The sequence below is a fragment of the Ailuropoda melanoleuca genome, chromosome 6 (assembly GCF_002007445.2).
Source record: "Ailuropoda melanoleuca isolate Jingjing chromosome 6, ASM200744v2, whole genome shotgun sequence".
Taxonomy (NCBI): domain Eukaryota; kingdom Metazoa; phylum Chordata; class Mammalia; order Carnivora; family Ursidae; genus Ailuropoda; species Ailuropoda melanoleuca.
In genome coordinates this window covers 57,108,514-57,122,947 of record NC_048223.1, presented here as the reverse complement: position 1 = coordinate 57,122,947, position 14,434 = coordinate 57,108,514, and the positions used below count along the sequence as shown (strand labels likewise).

Below are 14,434 nucleotides of genomic sequence, written 5' to 3'. Positions count from 1 at the left end.
TGACATGCTCCTCCTCCAAGTCAGCTAAAGTGTTACCTTCTCCATGAAGTCTTCCCTGTCCATTACACTGAAAATTCAACCTCCCTTCCACCACTCCTGATTTCCATTACTCTGTTCTATGACACTTCGCACCCTCTAGCATACTGTCCACGTGACTTATTTGTCTATGGTTTATTGTCTTATTGTCCACACAGAACAGAAAGACTCCCCCCTCCATTTTGTTCACTGATATATCCCAAAGCCTGAAGCAGTGACGGGCACTCTGTGGGTGATCCATACATTTTTTTAAAGACTTATTTATTTATTTATCTATTTGTCTATTTATTTATTTATCACAGTGGAGAGGGGCAGAGGAAGAGGGAGAAGGAGAGAGAGAATCTCAAGCAGACTCCCAGCTGAGTGCGGAGCCTGACGGGGCTCGACCTCAGGACCCTGAGATCATGACATGAGCCGAAACCAAGAGTCTGACGCTTAACCGACTGAGCCACGCAGGCATCCCGTGATCCGTACATTGGTTGAACGAATGGATGAATGAATGAGTTTGGGAATCATTATCAAGGTGACTGTAGTAGAATTCAAGAGGTGTGGTTACCCAGGGAGAGGGTGCTGAGCAAAGACGAACAGAGACATGAGCATTTAGGTGCAAGCAGAGGAAGAGGAAATTACAAAGGACACTGAGAAGAAGCCAGAACACAGGAGAAAAACAGGAGATTGTGTTACAGAAGACAAGAGGTGAGATGGGAGGGAGAACCAGCAACTGTGTACAGGGTTGTCAAGCTATGAAACCAGGTAAAGACTTATGGCATGAATGTCTTCCCCCCGTATCCATCTAATCCCACATGTGATGGATTTGCGGGTGGGGCCTTTGGGAGGGAACTAGGTCCTGACAGTGGAGCCCTTATGGTAGGATTAGTGTCCTCATAAGAAGAGGCCAGAGAGCTAGGTTACTCTTTGACTCAAACTTCTGCAGTGAGAAGTAGGCTGTCTACAACCTGGAAGAGGGCTCTCACTAGAACCCAACAGAGCCGGCACCCTGATCTCAGACTTCCAGCCTCCAGAACTGTGAGAAATACATTTCTGTTGTTTACCAGCCACCCTGTCTCTGGTACTTTGTAATAGCAGCCCAAACTGACCAAGACAAAGAAAGAAAAGTGTCTACTGGTTTGGTGGTTAGAAGGTAACTAGTAGTTTCAAGCAGTAGTTAGGGCAGGAGGGAGAGAACTGTACGGTGATGAAAGAACTGGGCACAATGAAGAGGAAATGGTGTATGGATCACTTTTTCAAGAAGCTTGGTTGTAAAGATAGGAAAAAGAAAGATTGGAGCTGGAAGGAAGGTCAGAGTGAAGAAGTGAGTGTGTCGTATTTAGGTGGGAGAGATGATAGTAGCCTGGGTATTGAAAATAATGCATGGGGGCACCTGGGTGGCTCAGTTGGTTAAGCATCTTCCTTCGGCTCAGGTCATGATCTCAGGGTCCTGTGATCGAGCCCCGCATTGGGCTCCCTGCTCAGTGTGGACCCTGCTTCTCCCACTCCCTCTGCCTCTCCCCCTGCTTGTGCTCCCTCTCTCTGTCAAATAAATAAATAAAATCTTAAAAAAAAAAAAAGAAAAAGAAAATGATGCATGGAAAGAACCAGTAGTAACTGTATAATTAATCATCCAAATCCGAGTTTTCAGAGGAAAAGGGGACAGGACAAATGCTACATTGAATGGATGATGCCAAGACAAAACAGGGACTTTCCATAAACCAGGGCATATGGTCAACCTATTTAAAGCTCGCGTTCTCTATGCAAGTCATTCCTCTGTGCACTCAGCAAACTATTACATTTTCTAACTGTAGGTGGCAGCAGAAAGCTTGGCTCTTTTTGACTTTTTTTGGGGGGGGAGGGGTGCTGGGGACAGCAACTAGATATTGGTAAAAGTCAGCCGCAGGTTGTATGTTCAAAATAGGAGATTTCAATTTAGATTTTACTTGGGGAAAATTCATTTTGTACTTCTTTATGAAAAGAAGCATCTCTATTGGCTCTCAAAGAGGAAACAATATTTGAGCCATTATAAAATAATGTTAGTTGTGTTGAGTCACTTCTTTTCTTTTTTTTTTTTTTTTTTGCCATTTTGTCCTTTTTCCTGTTTTATTGGGAAATAACTGACACGTATCACTATATAAGTTTAGGGGATACAGCATGATGACTTCTTTACATATATTATGAAATGATTACTGCAATAAGTTCAGTTAACATCCATCATCTTATACAGATACAATGAAAAGAATAGAAAAAAAAAAGAAAAATGTTCTCTTTGGGATGAGAACTCTTAGGATTTACTCTCTTAAAAACTTTCCTATATATCATACAGCAGTGTTCGCTATAGCCACCACATTGTACATTACGTTCCTAGTATTTCTCTTATAACTAGAAATTTGTCCTTTTTGACCACCTATATCCAATTCCCCTGGCCCCACCCTCTGCCTCTGGTAACCACATGTCTGATCTCTTTTTCTATGAGTTTGTTTGGTTTCTTCTAGATCCCACATATAAGTGAGATAATTTGTCTTTCTCTGTCTCACTTATTTCGCTTAGTATCATGTCTTCAAGGTCCATCCATGTTGTTGCAAACAGATTTCCTCATTTTTTAATGGCTGAATAACATTCCATTGTGTGTGTATTTATATACAATTGTATATATACAATATTATACACATATTTCATATGCATACAACACTTTGATATATTTTATACATATATATATGTACACACATATTGTGTATGTGTATGTACCACAACTTCTTTATCCATTCATCCATTGTTGGACACTTGAGTGGTTTCCATGTCTTGGCTATTGCAAATAATACTGCTGTGAATATGAGGGTGTAGGTATCTTTGACTTTTGGTTCCTTTGGATAGAGTCATGGAAGTGGAATTGTTGGATCATAGTTCATGGTAGTTCTATTTTTAATTTCTCAAGGATCCTTCATACTGTTTTCCATAGTGGCTGTACCAGTTTATAATCCCACCAACAGTGTACAAGGGTTCTCTTTTCTCTCCATCCTCACCAGAATTTGTTACCTCTTGTCTTTTTTCTTTCTTTCTTTCTTTTTTTTTTTTAGAGAGCATGCACGTGAGAGCAGGGGCAGGGTGTACACTGAGCGGGAGAGAGAGAATCTTTTTTTTTTTTTTTAAAGATTTTATTTATTTGACAGAGATAGAGACAACCAGCAAGAGAGGGAACACAAGCAGGGGGTGGGAGAGGAAGAAGCAGGCTCATAGCGGAGGAGCCTGATGTGGGGCTCGATCCCACAATGCCAGGATCACGCTCTGAGCCGAAGGCAGACGCTTAACCGCTGTGCCACCCAGGCGCCCCGGGAGAGAGAGAATCTTAAGCAGACTCTGTGCTGAGCACAGAGCTGGACATGGGGCTCCATCTAATGACACTGAGATCATGATCTGAGCCAAAATCAAGAGTCAGAGGCTTAACCGACTGAGCGACCCAGGCACCCCTACCTCTTGTCTTTTCGATGACGCCATTCTAACAGGTGTGTGAGGTGATACCTGACTGTGGTTTCGATTTGCATTTCCTTGATGATGGGTGATGTTGAGCACCTTTTCATGTGCCTGTTGGACTTTCATATGTCTTTGGAAAAATGTCTTTTCAGGTCCTTTGCCCATTTAAAAAACTGGGTTATTATTATTTGTCATTGAGTTGTATGAGTTCTTTATATATGTTGGATATTAACCCCTTATCAGATATATGCTTTGCAAATATTTTTTTTCCCATTCCATAGGTTGTCTTTTTACTTTGCTGATGGTTTCTTTTGTTGTACAGGAGCTTTTTAGTTTGATGCAGTCCCACTTATTTTTGTTGCTTATGCTTTAGGTTCATATCCAAAAGGTCATTACCAAGGCCCATGTGAAGGAGCATTATTCCTATGTTTTCTTCTAGGAGTTACGGGGTTTCACATTTTACATTTAAGACTTTAAGTCATTTTGAGGTGATTTTTGTGGATGATGTAAGACAGGGGTCCGGTTTCACTGCTTTACATGTGAAGATCCAGTTATCCCAGCTTCCTTTTCTTCACTGAGTACTCTTGGCTCCCTTGTCAAAAATTAGTTGACCATATATGCTTGTTTTTTTGGGTTTTTTTTCTGGGCTTTTGGTTTTGTTCCATTGGTCTATCTGCCTGTTTTTATGCTAGAATTATACTGTTTTGATTACTATAGCTTTATAGGATAGCTTGAAATCAGGGAGTGGTGATGCCTCCCGCTTTGTTCTTCTTTCTCAGGATTTCTTTGGCTATTTAGGGTCTTCTGCAGTTCTATATAAATTTTAAGTTTGGGTTTTTTTCCTGCTTCTGCGAAAATGCCACTGGGATCTTGATAGGATTGCATTGTATCTATGAGTGACTTTTGGTAGGTTTTTTTTTTTAACATAGGCTCCACGCTGGGAGCTTGAGCTCAATATGGGGCTTGAACTCACGGCCCCAAGATCAAGACCTGAGCTGAGATCAAGCATCAAATGTTTAACTACCTGAGCCACCCAAGGACCCTGGTAGTATTGACATTTTATTTTATTTTTATTTTTAATTTTTTAAAAAGATTTTTATTTTTTTGAGAGAGTGAGCGAGAGAGAGCATGAGAGGGGAGGAGGGGCAGAGGGAAAAAGGGGCAGTGGGAAAGGGAGAAGCAGACTCTCCGCTGAGCAGGGAACCTGACATGGGACTCGATCCCAGGACCCGGGGATCATGACATGAGCTGAAGGCAGAAGCTTACCCGACTGAGCCACCCAGGTGCCCCAGTATTGACATTTTAACAATATTAATTCTTCCAATTCATGAACACAGGATACTTTTCCATTTATTTGTGTCTTCTTTGATTTCTTTCATCAGTGGTTTTTAGAGTAGAGATCTTTCACCTCCTTGGTTATATTTATCCCTAAGTATTTTATTGTTTTCGAGGCTACTAAAAAGGGGATCAATTTATTCATTTCTTTTTCAGAAAGTTAATTGTTAGTGTACAGGAACATTACTGACTTTTTTTTAAAGATTTTTTATTTGTTTATTTGACAGAGATAGACACAGCCAACGAGAGAGGGAACACAAGCAGGGGGAGTGGGAGAGGAAGAAGCAGGCTCATAGCAGAGGAGTCTGATGTGGGGCTCGATCCCATAATGCCGGGATCACGCTCTGAGCCGAAGGCAGACGCGTAACCGCTGTGCCACCCAGGCGCCCCCATTACTGACTTTTATATGTAAATGTATCCTGCAACTTTACTGCATTTATTGATGAGATCTAAGATTTTTTTGGTTGAGTCTCTAGGATTTCCTAAATATTAAATCATGTCATCTGCAAATAGAGACTATTTTACTTCTTCCTTTCCAGTTCTGATACCTTTTATTTCTTCTTGTTGCCTGATCAAGCTAGGACTTCACTACTATGGTGAATAGGAGTGGTGAGGCTGGGCATCCTTGTCTTGTCCCTGATCTTAGAGGATAAGCTTTCAACCTTTCTCCATTGAGTATGATGTTAGGTGTGGGCCTGTCATATATAGCCTTTATTTTGTTGAGATATGTTCCTTCTATGACTAATTTGTTAAGAGGTTTTGTCATGGATGGATGCTGAATTTTGTCAAATGCTTTTTCAGCTCTCTTGAGATGATCATAGGATTCTTTTCTTTCATTCCATTAAAGCGGTATATCACATTGATCAATTTGCATATGTTGAACCATCCTGGCACCCCAGGGATAAATCCCATTTGATCATGGTGAATAATCCTTTAAGATGCTGCTGAATCCAGGGGTGCCTGGGTGGCACAGCGGTTAAGCGTCTGCCTTCGGCTCAGAGCGTGATCCCGGCGTTATGGGATCGAGCCCCACATTCAGGCTCCTCTGCTATGAGCCTGCTTCTTCCTCTCCCACTCCCCCTGCTTGTGTTCCCTCTCTCACTGGCTGTCTCTATCTCTGTCAAATAAATAAATAAAATCTTTTAAAAAAAAGATGCTGCTGAATTCACTTTGTTAGTATTTTATTGAGAATATTTGCATCTATATTCATGAGGGGGATTGGCTCTAGTTTTCTAATGTAATTTTCTGGTTTTAGTTTCAGGATGATGCTGGCCTCATAAAATGAATTGGGGAATGTTTCCTCCTCTTCAGTTTTTTGGAAGAAGTTTGAGAAGGACTGGAGTAAATTTTTTTAAATGTTTCATCAAATTCACCAGTGAATCTGGGCTTTTCTTTGTTGGGAGATTTTTGATTTCTGATTAATCTCCTTTTTAATAATTGGTCTATTCAGACTTTCTATTTCTTTCTGAGTCAGTCTTGGTCAGTCATATGTGTCTAAGAATTTTTCCATTTCTTCTGGGTTGTTTAGTTTGTTGGTGTACAACTGTTCACAGTAGCCTCAATGATCTTTGTATTTCTGTGGTATCAAATGTAATGTCTCCTTCTTCATTTATAATTTTGATTTGGGTCTTCTTCCCTTTTTTGCTAGTCTAGCTAAGTGGTTAGTTTGTCTTTCCAGAGAACCAACCCTTAGTTTGGTTAATCTTTTCTATTGTATTTCTGTTCTCTATTTCTGCCCTCATCTTTATTATTTCCTGTCTTCTAACTTTGGGTCAGAAGGAAATTCTTCTTTTTCTAGTCCCCTAATGTATAGAGTTAGGTTGTTTACTTGGCTGCTTCTTCTTCTTCTTCTTCCTCCTCTTCCTCTTCCCCTTCCCCTCCTTCTCCTCCTCCTTCTCCTTCTTTTTTAAAGTTTTATTTATTTAAGTAATGTCTACACCCAGTGTGGGGCTTGAACTCACGACCTCGAGATCAAGAGTCACTCACACTCCTCTGAGTGAGCCAACCAGGTACCCCTGGACTCTTTCTTCCTTCTTAATATAGGTGTTTATTACTATCAACTTCCCTCAGAACTGCTTCCACTGCATCCCACAAGTTATGGTGTGTGTGTTTTTATTTTCATTTGTCTCAAGAGACTTTTTAATTTCCCCTTTGATCCATTGGCTGTTCAGAAGAGTACTGTTTACCTTCCATGTGTTTGTGATTTTTCCAGTTTTCCTCTTGTTATTAATTCTAGTTTGATGCTGTTATAGTCAGAGAAGATACATGGTGTGATTTCAGTCTTCTTGAATTTGCTGAGACTTGTTTTGTGGCCCAACATATGGTCTATCTTAGAACATGTTTTATGAGCACTTGAGAAGAATATATACTCTGCTGTTCTTGGAGAGACTATCCTGTGTATGTCTGTTAGGCCAATTTGGCCTATAGTGCTTTTCAAACCTGCTGTTTCCCTACTGAATCTCTGTCTGGATATTCTATCCATTGCTGAGAGTGGGGTATTAAAGTCCCCAAATATTCTTGTATTACTGTTTATTTCTCCTTTTAGCTCTGTTTTTGCTTTATATGTTTACATGCTCTTATGATGGGTGCATAAATATTCACAATTATTATATCTTCTTGATGGATTGAGAACGTAATCATTATATAATGACCTTCTTTGTCTCTTTTTACCATGTTTAAAGTGTATTTTGTCTGATATAAGTATAGCAAAGTATAACCTGCTTTGTTGTTGTTGTTGTTACATTTCCTTGAAATGACTTTTTACATCTCTTTACTCTCAGTCTATATGTGTCTGTAAGGCTAAAGTGAGTCTCTCGTGGGCAACATGTCATTAGATCTTGTTTTTTTAACCCATTCAGCCATTCTATGTCTTTTGGTTAGAGAATTTAATCATTTTATGTTTAAAGTCATTACCAATAGGTAAGGGCTTATTTTTTTCCATTTTGTTAGTCATTTTCTGGTTGTTTTGTAGATCCACTGTTCCTTGTTTCTTATCCTGCTATCTTTTTGTGTGTGTTTTGTTGTCTTTTGGTGTCAGTATGCTTTCACTTCTTTATTGTGTGTTTTGTATAATTGCTACAGGTTTTCCCGTTGTGGGTACCACAAGGCTTACATGAAAATATCTTAGAACTATAACCCCATAGTTTAAGTGGACAAAAAATTCACTTCAGTAGAAGTCCTNTTAAGTGGACAAAAAATTCACTTCAGTAGAAGTCCTAAACTTTATACCTGTACTTCTCCTCCCCCTCACATTTTAGGTCATTGCTGTTACAATTTACACATTTTTTTATATTACATAACTAATAACAGATGTGGGGCTGTGCTGGCCTGGGGGAGGGGCAGTGTGGTCAATGTGTAGCCAGTCTGTCTTGGTCTCTGAAGTGCAGGGGAGTGCCTCAGCCTCACCTCCATGTTCTAGGATCCTCTGAGGTATCTTTTTATTTATTAAACATTTTTTATTTATTTATTTGACAGAGATAGAGACAGCCAGCGAGAGAGGGAACACACACAGGCAGAGGGAGTGGGAGAGGAAGAAGCAGGCTCATAGCGGAGGAGCCTGATGTGGGGCTCGATCCCATAACGCCAGGATCACGCCCTGAGCCGAAGGCAGACGCTTAACCGCTGTGCCACCCAGGCGCCCCTCTCTGAGGTATCTTGTTCTTGAATAGTTATGGGTTGTTCTTGTGAGGGGGAGCCAAGTCAAGAACGACCTATGTCACCATCTTGGTGATGTCACCTTTCATTTTAAAAGGTGAAATTCTGGGGGTGCCTGGGTGGACCAGTCAGTTAAATGTCCGACTCTTGATCTCAGCTCAGGTCTTAATCTCAGGGTCATAAATTCAAGCCTCTTGCATTGGGCTCCATACTGGGCATGGAGGAGGCTACTTAAAAAAAAAAAAGATGAAATTCTGTCTTTCTTCTAATACAGAATAATTTCTATTAGTGTTACCACTTCAGGATCAGCACACGCACTGCCATGCGCACACATGTCTTCTTTGTATATATATATTTTTAGTCAAGTCCGATTGGATAGATCTTGGGGAACCTTGCTATTGAATGTTATGTTTCAAAACTATTACAACGGATGCCAAATTTCTTGTTATCAAAGACAAGACCAGAGAAATCCAAAGATAAAAAAATTTCAGAAGTTTAGGGATGCCTAGGTGGCTCGGTCGATTAAGTGCCTGCCTTCGGCTCAAGTCATGATCTCAGGGTTCGGGGATCAAGCCCTGCCCTGGGCTCCCTCCCCAGCGGGGCGTCTGCTTCTCCCTCTGCCCCTCCCCTGTGCTCTCTCTCTCTCTAATGAATAAATCTTGAAACAGTTTTTAGAAGTTTGGTGTAAAGTGAAAGAACACACACTTTGTAAGAGAAAAAACAGAATTAAGATATTCTCCCCAGGTCCATCAGACAAATCTGAATTCAAAACCTGGATGTGCCTTGATTAGTTATATGATCTTGAGCAAGGAAAGTACTTACCATCTTTAGATCTCAGATTCCTAATCTATGAAATGAGACTCACAGGGCATACTTCAGTGAGTTGTTTTGCATATTAAATGAGAAAACAAATGGGCAAAGTCTATACATCTTCATTTCCTGTTCTCCTCTAAACATGAATATGAAGGCATCTAAACTAAAATTAGCCATATGCAAACTTAACCCTTAATACACCACAAAGATTAAGAAAATGGAATTGATTCTACCAATAGCTTTCAAACGAACACATACCAACAAAAGGGTGGGACTTTCCTTGGTTTGGTAGTTTTCAACTTTACATCTCAGATTCCAATTGTCCGAGTACATCTTGACGCAGAGAGAAGTTTAACTACAAGGGAATTTGGGAACAAAATTTTTCATTGTTTGGATTAGGGCCAGAATTCAAACTCCTTCTGATGAGTCTTCTGACTTTTTTCATTTAGCCAACTCTATTACTGTGTTACTTCCTCTGCTCCCTCTCAGCTTAATGGAAATGCTAAAAGCAATCCACAGTATCAATCATATCAAATATCATGGGTCATAGTCTCAGTCCTGGAGGAGTCTACCTACCCTGCATGGGTGCCCTGCTACATAACAGAGCTCATGCTTGCTGAGATGCACCCTTTGGCCAGTCTGGAATTTACAAAGCTAGAGTCACTAATGGCTTTGACAGCAAACAAGAAGTGTCCACTGCCTCTGTAAGACTCCTTAAAATGCGGTAACACTAGGAAGTTGTGGGGTTTGTTTGGGTTTTTTTTTTTTGGCTTTTTTTAAATTTTAATTGCAGCTAGTTAACATACATTGTACTATTAGTTTCAGGTGTACGATACAGTGACTTAACACTTCCATACAATCCTCGGTGCTCATCAGGACAAGAGCACTCGCTCCTTAATCCCCATCACCCATTTCACCCACCCCCTCACCCACCTCCCCTCTGGAAACCATATGTTTGTTCTCTATAATTAAGAGTCTGTTTCTTGCTTTGTTTCTTTTTTCTCCATTGTTCATTTGTTTTCTTAAATTCCATGACTGAAATCATATGGTACTTGTCTTTTTCTGACTTATTTTCTTAGCATTATACTCTCTAGCTCCAACCAGGCTGTTGCAAATGGCAAGACTTCATTCTTTTTTATGGCTGAGTAATATTCCAATGTGTATATACACACTTTTTTATCCGTTCATTTATCGGTGGACACTTGGGCTGCTTCCTTATCTTGGCCATTGTAAATAATGCTGCTATAAACTTAGGGGTGCATGTATCCCTTGAATTAGTGTTTTTGTATTATTTGGGTAAGTACCCAGTAGTGTGATTGATGGATTGCAGGGTAGTTCTATTTAACTTTTTGAGGGAACTTCCATCCTGTTTTCCACAGCGGCTGCACCAGTTTGCATTCCCACCAACAGTGCACGAGTATTTTTCTCCACCTCTTCACCAACACCTGTTGTTTCTTGTGTTGTTGATTTTAGCCATTCTGACAGTTTCAAGGTGACCTCTCACTGTGGTTTTGATTTGTGTTTCCCTGATGATAAGTGATAATGGACATCATTTCATGTGTCTGTTGGCCATCTGTATGCCTTCTTTGGAGAAATGTCTGTTCATGACTTCTGTCCATTTTTAAATTGGATTATTTGGTTTTGGGGTGTTGGGTTTCATAAGTTCCTTATATATTTTAGATACTAACCCTTTAACGGATGTGTCATTTGCAGATATCGTCTCCCATTCCTTTAGCTGCCTTTTAGTTTTGTTGATTGTTTCCTTCACTGTGCAGAAGCTTTTTTGTAGTCCCAATAGTTTATTTTTGCTTTTGTTTGCCTTGCCTTAGGAGACATACGTAGTAAGACGTTGCTATGGTCGATGTCAAACTGCCTATGTTCTCTTCTAGAATTTTGATGGTTGCCTGTCTCACATTTAGATCTTTAATCCATTTTGAGTTTATTTTTGTGTGTGGTATAAGAAAGTGGTGCAGTTTCACTCTTCTGCTTGTTGCTGTCCACCCAACACCATTTGTTGAAGAGACTTTTTCCCATTGGATAGTCTTTCCTGCTTTGTCGAAGATTAATTGACCATATAATTGTGGGTTCATTTTTGGGTTTTCTATTTGTTCCATCGATCTATGTGTCTGTTTTTGTGCCAGTACCACACTGATTTGTTCACCACAGCTTTGTGGTATAACTCAAAGCCTGAAATTGTGATGCCTCTGGTTTGGTTTTCTTTTTCAAGATTGTTTTGGCTACTCAGGATTTTTTATGGTTCCACACACATTTTAGAATTGTACATACTACTTCTGTGAAAAGGATGTTGGCATTTTGATAGGGAGTGTGTTCCATGTGTAGATGGTTTTGGGTGGCATGAACATTTTAACAATATTTATTCTTCCAACCTGTGAGCATAGAATGTCATAGACTCATCTGTTGGTCAGCTGGTGGACTCTTCAGTCCTCGCACATTCAATGGCTAGAGTTTGTATTGAGTTTGATGAATATGATAAAGACAGAAGTATGGGGAGGAAGGCTGGTGGGAAGTGGGTGCTGGAAATGATTAAGACCATTGGACATGTAAAAACCATGGGCTATGACTGCATCATGGAAGCAAAGCTCACTTGTCAGAAACATTTGCCTTTCTTCCTCACTCCCTCACTGCACCCCTCTCTCCCGCCCTCCTTTGTCTCTTTCCTTCAACAAATATTTATTATGTGTTTATGTATGCTGAGCACCACTTAAGTTACAAATGAGAACAAAACAAACTGTGTCTTGTCTTTATGGACCTTCTACTCTTGCGAGGGAGACACACAAAGAACAAGCAAACACAATCCACACAGAAAAGGCTGTGAATTTTCTCTAGACTTGATCAAACTCAGGATATACTGTTGCTGCCACATGGACAGTTCCCCTTTCACGACTTCCTGGCTTTTTTGTGGTCTGCACAACTAGGATTGCCACCAAAATGAATAACTGGCAGCACTGTCACCTAATGTCTTCTTAAAAATAAACCTTTATAATTTTAGGAAACAAAATATTAATAATGAGCTAGCTTCCCACTGTTGCTTAGCAGACCTCACACCTGTTGCTAAATCAATGGCAACTATCACTTCCTTATCCTCGACTTGTCCTGCCTATGGTAGCTCTTTTTTTTTTTTTTAAGGATTTTATTTATTCATTTGAGAGAGAGAGCGCGCATGAGGGGGGTGGAGGGGCAGAGAGAGAGGCAGATTCCCCACTGAGCAGGGAGCCTGACTCCAGACTCAATCCCAGGACCCCAGGATCATGACCTGAGCTGAAGGCAGACACTTCACTGACTGAGCCACCCAGGTGCCCCTTCCTTAAAACAAATTTAAAAAACACTTTAAAAAAATGAACTAGATTGTCCTAATGAGCAAGTTAAAAAAAAAAAAAAAACTAAGGAAAATTTGGTCTCTTTCTCATTAGTGCTCAATTGTCTTCAATCCACACAGTCCGACTCTAAATACATAATCCCTCTTAACGAAAAATTCCAGGCCTTTCCACTTTTGCTGATCTGAAAGCTTATATTAAGGTCTGTTCTTAATATTCCTTTTAACTAATATATATGTATATTCCTTTTAACTATATTATATAAAACATGATGAATTTCTCTTAATCATTGCTCACAACTACACATTTCCCAAGTTGCAAAATTCCATAAATTAACACTCTTGGAGTGATCTGGGTTTATGCACATAGGAGAGGATTCGTTTGTACCTTTGTCTCCACTGATTTTTCAACTTGTTCCTCCTTGCTCATTCTGTGAGGAATCTTGGTTATTGGAGATCAAAGAAAAGAAAAAAAACCAAGTTTCCCCTAGACTTTTGTCTTTTGTTTAGGTTAAAAATCAACATAGTTTTTATATTTGCCCAAGGTACACTATGAAAATGACTTCAAAGCCTTTTAGCCAGAATGTGTACAGAGAAGCCTTGTGGCAAATTACAGAACTGCTTTATGAGAAATTAATTTGAAATGCTAGCAGAGACTATGGTATTAGGTTTCCAAGTAACATTACATTAATTCAGCAAGAATATCTTGGAGCCATTCTGAGTCAGAGGACGGGATGGCATTTTGATCTTAAAAGATAAGACGGTAATTCCAAATAGCTAATTATGCATAGGGTTCATTATCCATAGTGACAGAAGCTTTAGGGTGAGTTTCCTCCATGAGATCAGCGCCAGATCCCATCCCACTCTTACACACTATTAAACAGTTTTTCCTTCTGGTTTACACACAACGAAATGAATATCTCTTTCCCCTGCTGAACCAGCGTTGGGGTGCAAAACCTATAATTACCTCCCATAGAGATGGCAGTCAGAAACTCCAACGGCCTCATCTGATCTCTATAAAGTATTCAGCAGTGGAAGTCGTGGTCCTCATAAAGTCAGAAGACCTGGTTTGGAATCCTCTCACTTACTAAAATTATAGCTTTGGATAAGCTCTTTAATTTCTCTGGGCCTCAGTTTCCCTGTCTTGTAGAGTGTGAAAAATAATGACCCCCTCATTGACTATAATACTGCAGGTGAACGTCCTCGGCACTAGCAGGTGCTCAGAGAATGTTAGTTTCCTTTCTTCTACAAGCTAGAGGGACGAAGAGGTAGGGGGCTGTATCAGTCAGCTTCTGCTGCATAATACACCAAAACAGGGCTCATTCTGGCTCATGCCTCTGCAAGTTGGCTGGAGGCACCACTGTAGACTGAGTTGCCAGGGCGGCTCTCGCTTGGTTGTCTTGTTTTGGGGCCCACGCTGATGGGACAGTCACCACCTGTTCTTGCTGCGGCAGAGGCAGAAAAGCAGGAGGGCGGACCAGAAACATGTGAGGCCTCCTCTGGTTGAGGCTCAGAACCGGTGGCCAAGCCCGAGGTCCACAGCGCAGTGAAACATATAAACGTCCAGGGGGGAGGAGCTGCAAAGCCATGTGCAAAGGACATGGATGCAGGACAGGTAAGAATTAGGAAAAACATGCAGTCTCTCAGAGAAGCAAGAACAGCCCTGAAACTTCATGACATGGGGACCAGACAGTCAAAGTCAGGCTAATAAAATGCCCTGCAGCCTATGAGCGGAGGAAGCAGGAGGGAGGCTTGTGTGGTCCAAAGGGACAGGGTGGTGTTAAAATGTTAGTCCCTTCA

General features: G+C 40.5%; 1 long non-coding RNA gene across 3 annotated transcripts in view; it reads left to right on the top strand.

Moving 5' to 3' along the window:
• The window catches only part of LOC105234663, a 36,413-nt gene that overhangs the window by 8,222 nt on the left and 13,757 nt on the right, over window positions 1-14,434 (top strand). For 2 of the 3 annotated variants that reach the window (XR_004626112.1, XR_004626110.1), the window contains one exon: window positions 339-732. This is a non-coding gene — a long non-coding RNA (uncharacterized LOC105234663). Of the gene's footprint in view, window positions 1-338; window positions 2,183-14,434 lie in introns of those variants that run through there. The other variant, XR_004626111.1, reaches the window with a different exon arrangement.